General features: G+C 45.4%; 1 protein-coding gene across 3 annotated transcripts in view; it reads left to right on the plus strand.

The window, feature by feature from the left end:
- Positions 1-15,798, plus strand: part of L3mbtl4 (L3MBTL histone methyl-lysine binding protein 4) — a 533,749-nt gene that overhangs the window by 69,949 nt on the left and 448,002 nt on the right. Inside the window, exon 1 of one of the 3 annotated variants that reach the window (XM_087564392.1) lies at positions 10,904-10,986. The exons of 1 other annotated variant lie outside the window; for it this stretch is intronic. The gene's annotated coding sequence lies outside the window, so the exon portion shown is untranslated. 3 annotated transcript variants of the gene reach the window in all.

Below are 15,798 nucleotides of genomic sequence, written 5' to 3' on the forward strand. Positions count from 1 at the left end.
ACTGTATCCAAATTATCCTATGAGTTTTGAGACAACGCTCTCCACCCCCATTTTCTTCTTTAATTTGTTTCGTGCTGGGTATATGGTTAAAGAAACAGGAAGCATCATAAATACAGAAACTTTGGTACCGAGAAGTAGTTCTATGGCTCTGGTAACCCTGACTATTTGTAGGAGAAACGTGGAGCAGTTTGAAGTAATAAAAGCTCTCACAGACTACAAGCGGAGTCTAACTGGCCATTCTGGTGGGAATGAGTGTGCGCTGAAGGCGGAGATAAAGGTAAACAATAAGATACTCACGGGGCATCAGAAGGCAAAGAACTCTACAGGGAACTCGACAAAGGGGCTTCTATGTTATTGTGGGCGGGGGGCGGGAAATCTGGCTGTTTTCTGCTTGAGTCCTGATAACTTGAATAATCCTGAATTTAAAAAGCTCATCTCAGTTGTTTGACAGAGGCAATATCAAGAGAACAGAATGGGGGCTGGGGATTTAGCTCAGTGGTTAGAGCGCTTACCTAGGAAGCGCAAGGCCCTGGGTTCGGTCCCCAGCTCCGAAAAAAAGAACCAAAGAGAGAGAGAGAGAGAGAGAGAGAGAGAGAGAGAGAGAGAGAGAGAGAGAGAGAGAGAGAGAGAGAGAGAGAGAACAGAACGTTTCCGTTTGGGCCACAGAGCTATTGCTCTGTGTTTACCGAGATCTAAATGGAAGACAGTACAAAACTGTGCAACTTGGTAAGAAAAACAACATGATGTGACTAACGTTTCAGACATGAAGGATAGAGAAAACAGGGTGGTAAACAGTTTGACAGACAGAATCTTCAAGTTTGCATTTTGACAAGAAAGACACTCTGTATCCAAAGGGAGATCCCCAGCCATTCAAGGTTCCAGCTTGGAAAAGTTCTAAGGGGCGAATGTTTGATGCTTCATTGACTCTGGGACCATTTCCAGACGGTTTTAACTGAATGTACACAGCACCACCCCATGGGCTGTGGTCCTACACTGTTTATGAGGGAGGAAGGGAAAAAGCTGACCCACAGCAGCATGCACTCCCTTTGCTCCCGGAACCACTCAGCAAGCTGGCACTGCCTTACTGCTGTGTCTTCCTCACAGGGACGGATTGCATCTCCTCAATCATGAGCCAAAATAACCTCTTCTCCACCCTGTTGCTTCTTGCTAGGTGTTTGGTCACAGAGAGACATCATAACTGATATAGTTGGATTATTTAAGATCCTGTAAGATCAATCATATTATTTTAGAATATGGATGTTATTAAGCTGTAGAACTAGAACTAGAGGCTTCTGGGACACTTGCCATTCAGAGAGTGAAAAACTGGTGCTCAGCATAGATAAAACCTAAAAGGAGTCCTGGCCTCTGGCAGGCCAGTTGGAAAAGGGACTATGTATTATCCAGGGTGGATACATGGGTCGTTTACAAACATTTCCCATCACAATGGCTAGTGAAAGCAGGTGGGGAAAAGCTTAGGCTGTAAGAATAAAAAATATGCAGAAGGAGTATTATAGAGTCCTTAGGGGTGAACTGTATGCTATTCTTCTTATTACCAGTTAATTCTTCTTTTTTAAAAAGCACCTTTATTCTTTTTTTTTTAAGGTTTATTTATTTTATATATGAGTACATTGTTGCTGTTCTCAGACACGCCAGAAGAGGGCGTCAGATCCCACTACAGATGGTTGTAAGCCACCATGTGGTTGCTGGGAATTGAACTCAGGACCTCTGGAAGAGCAGCCAGTGCTCTTAACCACTGAGCCATCTCTCCAGCACATGGGTTCATTATTGAGCGCTTGGTCATTGTCCTGGGAACAATTTGAATATATCACTTTTCTTCAGAAATACCCTTTGCACATGGACAGGAATGGAGTCTTGGCACCCTCCATCAAGAAAGAATTACAGTTCACCCAGGTATCAGGTTAGAGCAACAGGAATTGATTTCCTCTACAGAGTATGTGCATATAGTATTATTGTATAAAATATATCATAACGGCATATTGTATATTATATGTTATAGTAACATATATTATAGATTATGTTTCAGTAATATATTGTACATTATACGTTATAGTAATATATGCATATATACGTATATATAATGTTTGCAATACTGGGAGTAAAACCCATGACTTTCCTGTGCTAGGCAAGCATTTTACAACTGAGCAACACCCCAACCCTTTCTCTACATTACACTTCTGGTGAATCCTCACTCAGTTTCTCCTTTGAGATAATGAAACTGCGCTGACTCCAGAAACTTCTTAAAACACCTGCCATACATACATACATATGTATGTAAAGAGTCATGCAGAGTTCTGAGACAGAAGTCAAATAAAAAGTCAGACCCTAGAAAAATCCCGGCACATAAACAAAGCCACCAGAACACACTTAAACGTAAAGCCAACCTTTATATATATATTTAACAAATGCAAGCACACAGAGGAATTTGGCGCTGAAACTGTGCTCCTTTGAGTTTCAGGACCTTGAAATGCTAGATTTCCAGCCCTACCAGAGTGTTCTTGGTGTTCCTCACAACATTCTGTAAGAGTCTGAAAACAGCTCCTCATGCCAAGGTCTCCAACTCCTACAAGGCTCTGTTCTTGCAGGACAGAAAGATTTGAGACCTTGCCAAGTCCTTACTGCCATGGTGATTATGTCTCTGTTGCCTTCGCTATCATCAGCGTAGAAGGCCAGGGCACCGGGAGAGGCCTGACTCTAAATAAAAAGACGAGGGTTGTGAGAAAGAAAAGTGGGAAGGAATATAGCAGAGAGAAGGGCAGAGGAGAGGAAACAGATTCCCACTCCAAACTGCCCACTCTGAGTAATTAGCACTGGGGAAAAACAGTCAACACACCAAAACTGGAAGGAGAATTTACTGGCAGTAAAACAAAAAAGTGCAAGTCAGTGTGTTTAGAGATTTAGAAATAAGGGAATGGAGTCTATGAACAAATCATTATAAAAAGAAAAACACCAAGCAAACAAAATGTCTTTTTGAATAAAGGTTGAGAGAGCAACTGCTATGCCCCGTGTTTGTTTATGTGTGAAACAGAAACACAACAGAGTCAAAGGGTTATGAGATTCCTTTAACTTGAAAAAGGCCATCTCCAAGAGCCCACAGTAAACATGGTGACTTCAGAAAAATTCACACCAAAGCCACAAGAAAAGTAAAATGGCCCAGGAAATCCTCCCATTCTATATGTGCAAAAATGCTATGTAACACAGTAAGGTTAAATGACATTTAAGGACTACCATGATTGTGTGAGCTTCCCTAGGAGACACAAGATCCAGAGACCATAGGACAAACGATTAAAGTAAAACACTGCACCAGATCCTATTCCTGTCTGCCTCTAGGGAAGGAGGAAAAACTGTGTGCGAATGGTTGGAAAGTACAGCTCCACAGTGTTCTGACTCATTGAAAAATGGCCAACTTGCAGAAGTGTTAATAAGTACTCCAGCTGAGTGTTGGTAGGGCTGTCTGTTAAACACATCACTTCCTGAATTTTATGAGGATAGTTAAAAGGAACAAAACCACAGGAAAACTCCGCAGATTATTTAAAATGTAAGTAACTTGAAAGATATTGATCTTTTTTTTTTTTTTTTTTTTTTTTCGGAGCTGGGGACCGAACCCAGGGCCTTGCGCTTCCTAGGTAAACGCTCTACCACTGAGCTAAATCCCCAGCCCCGAAAGATATTGATCTTAAGAAAAACCACAGAATCGCGACCGATTCATGTAACCAAATACGTTGTCATAATTAAATTAAGGTAATGGGGATGCAGTAGGAAGTGCAGAATGCACTGGGATTCAGAAGGATGAAACCAAAAGCAAGGAGTCAAAAGGGCAAAGTCTCCCTGGAGAGTCCAGTAGCTGTGACTTCTCAAAGCTCTGTCACATTTTAATATTCAGAAAAGGCCTTGAGAAGGAGTGCTCCCTGAGGGAGGAGTGCTCCCTGACAAGGCTGCTTGAGAAAGTGGATCAAGTTGCAACTGTGCTGAGCCCAGGAAGTATCTTGTCCAATAGTGATGCAGTGGGAGTCGGGGTGGCCTTGAAGGGTTGGAAACCAGCACTGTGGCTAGGGGGAGCCAGGGTTGCTTTTTTGAGAATAAGATTTGGACTGAGAGCTAAGAGGATCTACAAAGTGGATAGAGCCGAGACCTGAACAGTGAGAACACAGACAGAGGTTCGTTTGACTTGGCAGATGTTGGTTTACATTTGATGGCTAGTCTAAGCGTCATGGTTAAGGCTGTCTACCTTGTAGAAACCTGAAGAAAAGGAGCTGGTTCAAAAATGTGCTTTGAAAAAACCCTTGATTTGTCTGGTGAAGTCACTTTTTCTCTGAATGAACTCTTAAGCTCAAAGCCAGTGACAGAATTTGACAGTTGGACTCAGTGTCTATTGTCAGAGGTTTTGAAAGGGCTAGGAAAGTAGATATTGGCACGAAGTGATGAATTCCTGAAGGCATTGAGGAGCCTGAAAAGGACGATTTTTAGAGTGCAGGGGGGCAGTTATGGGGCTTCCAGGAGTTAAAATGTAGGTATAAAACCAGGTCATTTAAAAGGATCCAGGTAGGCTCCTTCTTGGCCAAAGACTGATCACAGTCCATAGATCATGGAAAGGAAGTTTTGCCATCGTCAGGTAGGTTACAAAAATGGCTTGTGTCCCTATATACAGTGAATGGAGCACTTGCAGAGTAGGGCGGCTGTGTAGGGACATTACTAGATCACTTGGACACTGGTGGGACTATCTTAGTGGCTAGCCTGTATGCTATCTTGCCTTCAGGGGCAATCCAGGATTCTTAAAACCTTTGTGTGTGCATTGGTGTGGGTTTGTACACATGTGGAGATCAGAGGTCAATGTCATGTCTTCTTCAATGGCTCTGCAACTTAATTTTTGAGACAGGGTCTCTCATTGCAGTTGACATTCACTGTTTCAGCTACCCTGGCTGGCTAGTGGGTGCCAGGGATCCTACCTTCTCTGTCTCAGTCCTGGGTTAGAGGAATGAAACATTGTGCCTTGTTTACACGGTATCAGGAGCTGAGTTCAGGCTCTCTTGTTCACACAGCAAGTACTATACCAACTGAATCATCTCCCTAGGATAATTAAATTCATTTTAAAAGATTGTTACAATTGAGAATGAACCCAGACCTTTCTGATGCCAGGTAAAAACTACCACTAAGACACACCCTCTGCTCTTGTTTTGTTTTTGAGGCAGGATCTTGCTGTGTAGCTCAGGGTGGCTACAAACTCATGGCAACCCTTCTGCCTCTGCTTCCCAAGTAGTTAGATCACAGGCCTGTACCATCATGGCTGGCGGTAGAGCCAGACTTGCATTTTCTCCCTGCAACTTTGTCCCAGGCATCAAGAGAAAATTTTACAAAGTTCCAGCTTTCTGAAAAGGTAACACTTAGCAAGTTACTAAAAAAGGAAATAATGTTACATTAGTGTACCAACCCATAAACTTTGTGGCCTGTTTGCTATTGCTGAATCAAGCTCACCTTGACACTAGGTGCCATCTTGACACAGAAACCTGTCCATTAGCAAAGCTCCTCAAAGACTGTGGTCATCTTATAATTGTCCTGTTTTAGTCTCTGACCCCTTTGCCATTTTACTCCATATAGTGTAGGGCTAAGAGTTTCTATTCTCTGATCTTTGGGCTCCTCTGTTGACCAGCTCCACTCTGATCCTACCACAAAACACTATCCCATTACCTTATTAGCATAAGTATGGGGTGATATGAAGGGGCTCATGGGAAATAATGAGACACTCTTATTGCATTAAATTATTTTGGCTTTATGAAACCTAGGTCAGGAGCCAAAGACTAAAAGCATTTCTTATTATAAACAACTAGAACACAAACCAATGAACATGTTTTATTTTCTGGATAGTATCAATGGTTTGGTAATTAATAGCACTCATTCCAGAATTGGGGAGCTATTCAATATCTCAATATTCATGTTCAAAACCTCCACTGCATAATTTGTAATCTAAGGTCTAAACAAAGGCACGTACTTACAGGCTGTGTCCCTCTGAGGAGAGGGATTTACACTTTTTCTTGGAATTGCTGGCTTGAACAGCTTTAGACCGACACATGTTCTCAAATTAGAAATTAACTTTGTGAGATTTTTTACAATTTCAGCCTCAAAATGGAAAAGAACAGGAGCATGCATATTCCACTTAGGAAAATTGAACTCTGTTTTTAATGAAATAATAGAAACACATTAAGGTAAAAACAGGTTCTTTTTACTTTGGTTAATGTTTTAATAAATAGGGAAAATTAAATCTAAAACAGACCTAATTCAAACAGATTTAGCTGCAGGCTGATAGTACAGACGGGATGCCTGTAAGTTATTTTTGGATACTTGGGAAGTTAAGAAAACAGTCACAAAAAAGGAAAAACAAACAAACAAACAAGCAAACAAACAAACTGACTTATAATTCTGTAGCATAGCTTTTCTGAGAGATCCTTGTGTGTGTGTTGTTGCTGGAGGAATTTCGTGAATACCCAGGCCCCATCGAGGTGGTGACCGGGATAAGAATGCAAGAGAAAAGTGGGACTCACTCATACCTCCTGCAGCTGACGTGGATGGGTCCTCCCACTACCGACTCCCCTCCATTCTCTCACTACAGACTTTCCTTTATGAGGATGCCCAGACCCTCTGTGAGGATACTGGGTCCCCCTATGAGGATGCTGTGTCTGCCATGAGGATGGTAGGTCCCCCTATGAGGAAGCTGGGTCCCTCTGTCAGGATGGCATTGTCCCTCTCAGAGGATGCTGGGTTCCTCTAGGAGGATGCTGTGTCCCTCTATGAGGATGCTAGGTGCCTCCATGAGGGTGCTGGTTCTCTCCATGAGGATGCTGGGTCCCCCTATGAGGATGCGGGTCCCTCTATGAGGATGCTGTGTTCCTCTGTGAGGATGCTGGGTGCCCTTATGAAGATGCTGGTTCCCTCCATGAGTATGCTGGCTCACTCTGTGAGGATGCTGGGCCCCTCTATGAGGATGCTGGTTCCCTCCATGAGTATGCTGGGTGCCCCTGTGAGGATGCTGGGTCCCTCCATGAGTATGCTGGGTGCCCCTGTGAGGATGCTGGGTCCCTCCATGAGTATGCTGGGTGCCCCTGTGAGGATGCTGGGTCACTGCATGAGGATACAGTGTCAGGCAGTTGACACTTGTCAGCACTGTCCATTAAGAGCAGCCATCTTTGCTTGTTCTGATTTCATGGTCACCAGGCAATCTTTGAACACCATTTGCCTTGTTGTGTAGAAGGCAGTCTTGGGAATGCGTTGACTAAGGGACATTGATCTTTGGGGCATGTATGTCTGTCAGGCTAATTGTGAGTCTTGTTTCAGCTCTTTCTTTCAGCCTTCCCACCCCTTAGAGAACTAAGAGTTGGTTATTGTAGATGTTCCTGTTCTCCACTAGGTCTTGTCATTGAATGTAGTAAATTTATCTCTAAGGTAAAGTAAGTTCTGTGTGATGGACGACACATGTCCACTGGATCCAGACAATTTCTATCCTGTTGGTTAACAGCAGAAGCAGGAATAGAAACCACTCTCCCAGCACCCAGCACGGGCTCTATATGGCACCCTTCAGCAAGTGCCTAGCCTTAGCACTGGGGAGGCATATCTCTAATATAAGAAAACATGACTTACTTAGGCTTTATCTTCTTTTTAAAATTTTCTGTCTTTTATTTAGGATTGAGCATATCTGAGCTCAAGCAGGTGAGAGGGCTCATAGGCTTCCTTCTGGAATTTTCTTTCCTTCCTCCACCCCCCAACATTAGTTTCTTCAGAATCGCACATATTGGAAAGTGAAGTTCGTAGTTCGTATGCTGATTTGAGCATCCTTGTCCTGCTCAACTGATACAGATTAATTTTGATCAGGAATATTGTGCTTAAATTGGAGTTTAAATTTCAGAATTTAAGGGGGTAAAGTGAACCCCCTCAGTGAACCCCTAAAGCTTCATATATGCCAGACAAGCATTTCACAGAAGAGTTATAGCACCAGCCCCCTTTATATTATGTTTTGAGGCAGGTCCTTGCTAAATTGCTTCTGTTAGCTTTGAACTTGCCAAGGCTAGCTTCTGTTTTCCTCTCTCTTGAGTAGAAGGATTAAAGGTCTGTGCTGTGAAACCAACACAGACTTTATTGTGGCATTGTTCTTCTAAAAATAATGACTGCAAATATGAAGCCAAACTGATTCTTTTTACATAGGTTTAAAATCAATTATCCAAAATTCACGGCATGCATTATTATCTTGGTTACGAAGCTCTGGGTTGTCATTTTTTAAAAAAGCAGTTTAAATTAGTCAATATAATCGACACTTCTTTCTCAACCAATATTTACATTTAAGTAGAACTCTAAGTTATTTGTTACAGCCCACTGAATAAAATTTACTGGCAGTGAGTCTGCTTAGAGGCACATCGTTCTGAGAGAGGATCCATAACAGAGGTGTGATTCACAATGGAGCTAGTGTGGAAATAAACTTGGCGGAAGAAGGGAGAGGAATAGAGAGCAGGGACACTGCCTGCTGCTGAGCAGGGCTTGGGTTCAGAGTCAATCAGGCCAGAGCAGGAGGAGGTGCTCACTCCACGCTCATTCTCAAAACAAATGTAAGAAACAGCCATGACTCTTTCAAAACACCTCTACCACCCCCAATGCTACCATCGATCCACCGGTAAAGAATGCAACTTAATCCAGTTCAGAAAAGAAATATAACCACCCAGACAGAAACCCAGAGAAAATCGAAGAGCTCCGTGAGTCACTGTGGTTACCATCATAGCAGTAGGAAGGGCTCCTGGTTCACCAACCACAAACAGATACAAAGAAGTGTAATGGCTGTGACTCCCTGTCACTTGGATGAGTTCTGTTGTCTCAACACTAATTATACCTAATGCTTTAGAGCACTTTGGAGTTTATCTAATAAAAGAAGGAGAATATCTGACACCCCCCCCCTCTGTGTTATTAAAATCGCTTTGCTCAGTGTCCCTTGGTTAAGTTGCAATACTCGGCAGTGTGGTATCACATTTTAATCTGCAGCGATTCAAATAAAAAGGGCTGAACTACAACAGCCTAAAAGTGCTGTAAGGAGTGTACTAATTCCTTCCTGCTCGTGTTTCCATAAAACTCGAGTAGCAGTGTGATTTGAGAACAGACATCAGCTTCTTTTGAATATACTCCTGGTTGTCAGTTCTCTGCAGGAACGCACTCTTGAAAGCAGCCGTGAGAGAGAATTGTTCACTGACTTATTTGTGTGTCCTTTGGGGGGAAAAATCTACTCCATGAAAACGGAGTATCTGGGCTTTCATGATTTTCACCCAAACGCCATTAGCAAACGTGTTGTTATAATTTCCGTTTGAAAAGTAGCAAAGGTGCGTAGTAAAGGCAATGCACTTGGATTCGACTCAGCGTTCTTCCTGTGGAACGTTGATCAAGTTTCGCTGACGGGCAGATGGAATTAGAAGTGCCCTCGTTGATATTGTTCTGATGTTTGTAGGACCAGGATTCAGATTCTCTTAATGGTAAACCCCACTGGGAAGGCCCAGGACTACATTGTAGCTAACTGAAGCTCTAGAAGGTCATCAGGCAGAGATGATGGTGGTTGGTTCAACAGTCACCTGCTGCCTGTGTTGTGCTGTGTCTCTGTGAGTAGCAGGGTAGGAGGATTCTGGTCACCCCTTCCTCTCTACAGGTTCCCCTCTGATTTGATGAGGTCAGGTGCACAAGGATCCAGCCAACTTCTAGTGCTTCCTGAGACAGTGAACAGGTTATTTCTAAGCTGGTTTGCCCTTTTCTGTCCGTAGTTTTGTTTCATTACTCGCGTTAAGGAAAGGTATCACAGCCTCCACGGGTCTAGCACAAACGTATTTAAACAACGTAGAAATGAGCGCACCATTTCAGCAGGATTTGTTTTAGCCGTGTTCCTCTCCTTACTGCTGTTGGTTTGTCTTTTCTGTTTTTCCTCAAATCCTTGTCTTAACTAAGAACTGATTAGAGTACGAGGGACCGGTTGCATGCACGCTGACACAATTCCTATGATCATCGTTTCTAATTACAAACCGCACTAGCGGGAAGGGGGGGGGGGCAACCATGCAAATGTAAATAAATAAAATAATTAATAAAAATGCATTAGCAAACGGTTTCCTATTTTTCTCAACGCTCACACATTATGTGTTAGCAAATGACCAATCTTGCCCACACCTTTCCAATCCTCACTGTGTGGTAATCAACCACAAACCAAAAAGAAGATTCTGGGCGTTGATCCTGTTAAAGTACTGTCATTCTTGCTCAAAGCAAAAACCTAGTACTTATTTTGTACCCGCCGGATGGCTATTGCATGCATGTTTGGGTTTACACACCTCCTAGAAAGAAAATTTCACTTCGGACTCACAAAACACAGCCTTCAATGATCAGCTGTCAAACAAAAAAGGATTTAAACAAGATCCTCATCAAATCAGTGACTTTGGCAAGCGAAAGGCCAAAAGTTAGCAAGGAGGACTCTAAGTTCCCAGAGAGCAGAAGCTCAGCAGCTCCAGCTTCTCAGCCCACACGTTTAGGACCAGGTTGGTAGCCTCTCTTCACCCACCCACTTTCCGTGTGAAGAGCATCCCTTTATCTCCATTGGGTAGGTTTCCCTGTACACGTGTGTCGCGGAGTCAAAAGCCAGCAGGCGATCCAGAGGTTTCAGCATCCACCAGGGTGCAGAAGGTGTAGCTTGGAGAGTGCATGGGACTCTGCTGCAGGGAAAGGCTGACAGGAGAGTGGTGGTGGGGCACAAGGAGGATTCCCGGAGTCCGGGAGAAGACTGTGCGGGGGTGGAAGTGTGGGTGGGGAACCGAGGCATCTCCGGGGAAAGCCCGGACTGCTTGCCACGCGGTGGGGCGCAGAGCCAGGCAGGTGCGGCAGGAGCATGCGCGTGCGCGGCGGGGGCGTTTCCCGCGCCCCCGGCCGGTGCACCTCGCGGGCCGCCAGTGGCTGCTGCGGGGCTCTGGGGTAAGCAGGGTGCGCGCTGGAGTGGGTGGGGGCAGCACTGCGGGGCAAGGGAAGGCGGCGGCATGGGTTCCTCGCTTCTCTCTCGCCGCGGGGCGGAGGTGCGCCCCACTTGTCTTCCACTTCGCTTGTTTTCGCTCCTCCGCTGGTGGGGGCGCGGCCAGACCGGGGGCGTCCCTGCATTCACAGCCTTCTCCAGCACTTGTACTTGGGGGAATGTTTAGCTTTTGTGTTCCTCTGCTCCGGGATGGAAGTCTGAGTCGGTCTCCTCCACCCATTCATCTATCCACCCAGGGTCCTATCTTCTTCCTGCTTCAGTGCCCCCGGGTGGGCGCAGTGCGGGCACCCCGCAGTGTCAGACCCTCTCTGTAACTACCGTGCCTGGGTTGTGGGTACATCATGCTGGCCTCTGTCGCCTGTCTTCTCCTCTCTGTCTGCTCCTCAGGCCTTGCTGGGTTAGCTTGTCAGGGGCTGGAGACACGTGTGGGTCGGTCGGTGCAGTTAAATGCCAGGTTGGTGAAAGAGTTCTCTGGGGGTGGGGAGGGGCCTACTTGAGTATTTCTTCTGCAACCTTTGCTCTGTCAATGGTTAACATCTTCACAGTGTTCTTGTTCTGTGTACCGCTGTTCCCTTACGTTCTTTTTGTTCGTTCATGTATTCACACATTCACTTATTCTCAGGAAACCCAGTTAGTTATCCTCAAACTTGTCAATAGTGGAGGATAGCCTCGTAGTCCTGAAGGTCTGTCTCCACCTCCCAAGTGCTGTGTGCAAGTACATCCTTATGCTCGGATTTCTGGAGATGCTTCAGGTGTACCCTCTGAGAGTACTGGGTGTGGTGGCTAGAGGAAGTCAGCGGGATCCTGAACATCCCCTCTACTTCAGGTCTGTTTGGTCTCCGCCCAGACTTGCCAGATGCTTCTCCTACTGTCCCGTAGTATTCTCTGTTCTTTTTAGAAGATGTCCGTAGCAGGTCTGGGCTTCAGGTTTTGGCTGAATGGTGCAGTGGGATATCCTGGTGTTTTCTAATCCCCTTGACCCCAAAAGGAGGGTGAAGTGGCATATGGGTCGGGGTGGGGTGGGGTTGATGCGACCTTAGCCCTTGGTGCTCAATCTTGTAAGATGCTGAGACTTCCTGCTTCATTTATTATTCCTCGCGGTAACTACGGGATTTTGATAAAGGTTCAAGGAGGAGAGATCATTGTGAATGCCAGATGAGCAGAGAGAAACAGAACTGATTAATGTGTGGTGTGAGGCTGCTGGGAGTTTGTAGGACTGGACCATGGAATCATCACATTCATACTTTGTAGCATGATATTAAGCTCACTCTGATGCTTAAATGAACTCTGAAACCGTTTCCTATGAGTACTGCAAGGGAGGTGATCTGAAGATAGAACTAAGTTGAGAAACTGACCAAGCTTCCACCACAAAGAGAGACCGGGTTGTAGTGTTTGCAGCTGACCACAAGATCCTAAGGACCAAGGCACTACTATCTGCCTCATTGCAGCACCCAAGAGAAGTGTCCTTCAGATATCTGCCTCATCTTCAGCAGTAAGGAAACAGCCTGCAATGTCTCCTGTGGCACTTCATGTTTCCCCTCCTCATCCCCTAACCCCTCCTTCCTGGCACCGCTTTTCTGAGGGTGCTCCTCCACCCACCTACCCACTCCCGCCTCACTGCCTTAGCATTCCCCTACTCTGAGGCACCAATCTTTTCTTTTTTTAAAATGAGACTCTATCTGTGTGAGACCAGGCAGCAGAGACGTGGGCATCCAAAGCAGTGATCTGGGAAGTACAGTGCACTTTGCAGGTAGGAAGTTCTTACCAGGAAGAGCTGTGGTGAGCAAGGCGGCTTAGGGTCCTTCCAGCAGCTCGTCTCTAGTTAGAAAGACCCCAGCTCTCATCTCACGGTCTTTCTTTTTATTGTATCTCCCCTTTCCTAGAGCTAAGGAGAGGTGGGAGAAACCCTGACATCACTGTCCACTCCTTCAGTCGCTGTTGGTGATTTGGGAGACTTAGGAGAACCAGATCCAGCGGGCTTGGGACTAGGGTGACCACAGATCAGTTCAGTTTATAGGATATTAGAAGAGACACCGAAATCACCTTCATCAGAAAGGGGAACTGACATCAGCGAGGAGAGGTAGTGGGTGCTCGGACACTGCATATCAGGGCAGCAAAACCCAACTCAAAACAACAAAGTAAAAATCCAGTCAGCTGAATAGGTGGGTGTGATGGCTGGTGGTACCTGAGGACGGACTCGGTGAGAGAAAGCGACATTTGGTCCCAGAGGCCAAGCAGATGTTCCCAGAACAGGAAAGTCGGTGGCCAAGTAGCAGAGAGGACAGCAGTCCTACTCAGTTGCTAACGAGAAACCCAAGGGGACAGATTGAGCTTGGCTGGGAAGAGATGATCTCAGCGTAATGCAGCCCTTCAGTGTGAAACGGATTATTTTGCTTAGGAATATGGACATCCCTTTGACTTACGCAGTATTTTGTCGTCGACAAGGTAAAATGTCTATCTTTGTACATGGACAACGATATTTTGAGTACAGTGTATTGTGGGAACATCCTTCCAATAAGGGAAATCACTGAGGCCCAGTGTTGCTAACACGTTCTCCAAAAGGTGACTTGTTCACCAGCAAGATAGTGAATGAGAAGATTTGGAGGAGAAAAGAATGTCCTCAGTTCATTCACCCACGAAAAATGATCGTTTTATGTATGCATTTGCATTGTGATTCTTTAGAGTGGTGTAGGAGGGGAATTTACCCCTTTTCAAGTCTGAGTGTTTTTGTGTGTGTGTGTGTGTGTGTGTGTATATGTCTATGTGTGTCTGTGTGTATGTCTGCATGTGCCTGTGTGTCTGTGTGTATGTCTGCATGTGCATGTGTGTCTGTGTATATATCTATATGCTCATGTGTGTGTATATGTATGTGTCTGTGTGTGTGTATGTCTGTGTGTGTGTATGTGTATGTGTATGTCTGTATGTTCCTGTGTATGTGTACGTATGTATATGCATGTGTCTGTGTTTCTGTGGTTGTCGGTGTGTGTGTGTGTATGTGTGTGTGTGTGTGTGTGTGTGTGTGTGTGTGTGTGTGTGCATGAACACTGGGAAAAGCAAAGCTTGAACCCCAAAGTCCTAAGGGCTGTCACTGCTTTGATTGCCGCATCTTTAAGATGTCTCTCATCACTACGGGGTACTGATGCTCATTGACACCCGAATGGGCTTTCCCTCCCATGTATGATCTGAGCTCACAGGTGAATGGTTCACTCAATGAAGCCAGGCACTGTGGAGTACGAGGCTTGTCGCTCTTGACGACTGGCGTTGAGAATGTTAGGCCCTGGGCTGGCTAGCCCCTGAGCGGCAGGAATCTGCTTATCCTCCGTCCCATCCCTACCTCTTCTCTGCCCCCCTTTAACCTCATGATAGAATTATGATGTCATGTGTGTGTGTGTGTGTGTGTGTGTGTGTGTGCGTGAACATGCGCTCAGCCTCCCCGTGGGTGCTGGGTCCTCAAGCTTGCATGGCCCTCACTGTATCGACTGAACAATCTCCCCAGCTTTATCCTCCCCACTTTCTTGAAGGCCGGGAATGACGTGAGGCATTTTATCAGGAACCCACAATGTGCCGGTCATTTGCTGTGTGCCAAGAGCACATGTGTGGACAGGAGCCTGGCTTCCATGGCATCTGTAGTGCAGTTCACAGAGAGAGAACGACTGATCACACAAAAGGTGTGTGCATGTCAGACTTGAAGCTGATGGTGGGAAAGTCCGGCAGGCGGACCTCATTTGCTCTGTGGAGCCGTAAAGGTCTCTGAGGATAGGTAGCCATAAGCTAGTTGGGCAAACAGAACAGACAAGGAGGCCTTAAGGAGTCCACAAGAATGTGGCATGACCTGTTTTATATCAATCAAAGCACCCCTGGCCACCATCTGCAGGACTTATGTAGGACTTATGTAGGACTTATGTAGCTATAAGTAAGACCCCATGGGAGTCCAGGTGGGAGTCAGTGTTCCTTGGAGCAGGGAGGTGGGAGTGGAGGTGGAGAGAAGTGGGGGGACTCCAGGGTGTTCCTGAGGTAGGATGGGACAAAATTGCCTATGCATTAGAGAACAAGGAGAGGCCAAGGACCCAGGGCTCCTCTCCCCAGATCTCCAGCCTAAGAGGATGCATGGGTGTTACAGAAGACAGGGCAAAGCTACCTGGTCACCTGGCTACCTGGCTTTGACCATTTCCCAGGAGAGGGATGGGGATTGTTTCAGTGGATGCTTGGCTTGTTGTGACACTTGTCGCTCAGAGACCTGGAGACATCCGAGAGGCTAGAGGCTTGGGTGATATAGGTTTTACCTGACCTAAAAAGATAGTCACTAATATAAAACATTAGAAACCTGCACTTTAGGGAAATGTGGAAACACTGCATTTCAAACATCAGTTCCATGTTTAGGATGCCGCTAAGGTAAACAGCAGATTCTACTGACCAGACGCCGTCTGTTGTTTGTGGTCTGCCGTTTATAGCTTCTTGCTGCTATGTTCAGCTGAATAATTAGCTGCATGTATGTTTTCTTCCTTTGACTTTTTTTCTTTTTAACTTTAATCAGGGTGTCTCTGTCTAGATCAGGCTGGACTTGAACTAAATACACAGCCCAGACTAGGTTTGTGATTGCAATCCTCTTGCCTTATCCTTTCAAGGTCCGCACCCTAATTCCAGGGTCTACTTACTTACTTAGTTTATTTACTTATTTATGGTGTATGTATAGATGTGTGTGCATGTGTGGATATGTATATATGTGTGTGCACATGTGTGCATATATGTGTGTGTGT

Source organism: Rattus norvegicus, chromosome 9, assembly GCF_021556685.1.
Source record: "Rattus norvegicus strain SHRSP/BbbUtx chromosome 9, alternate assembly SHRSP_T2T, whole genome shotgun sequence".
NCBI lineage: Eukaryota > Metazoa > Chordata > Mammalia > Rodentia > Muridae > Rattus > Rattus norvegicus.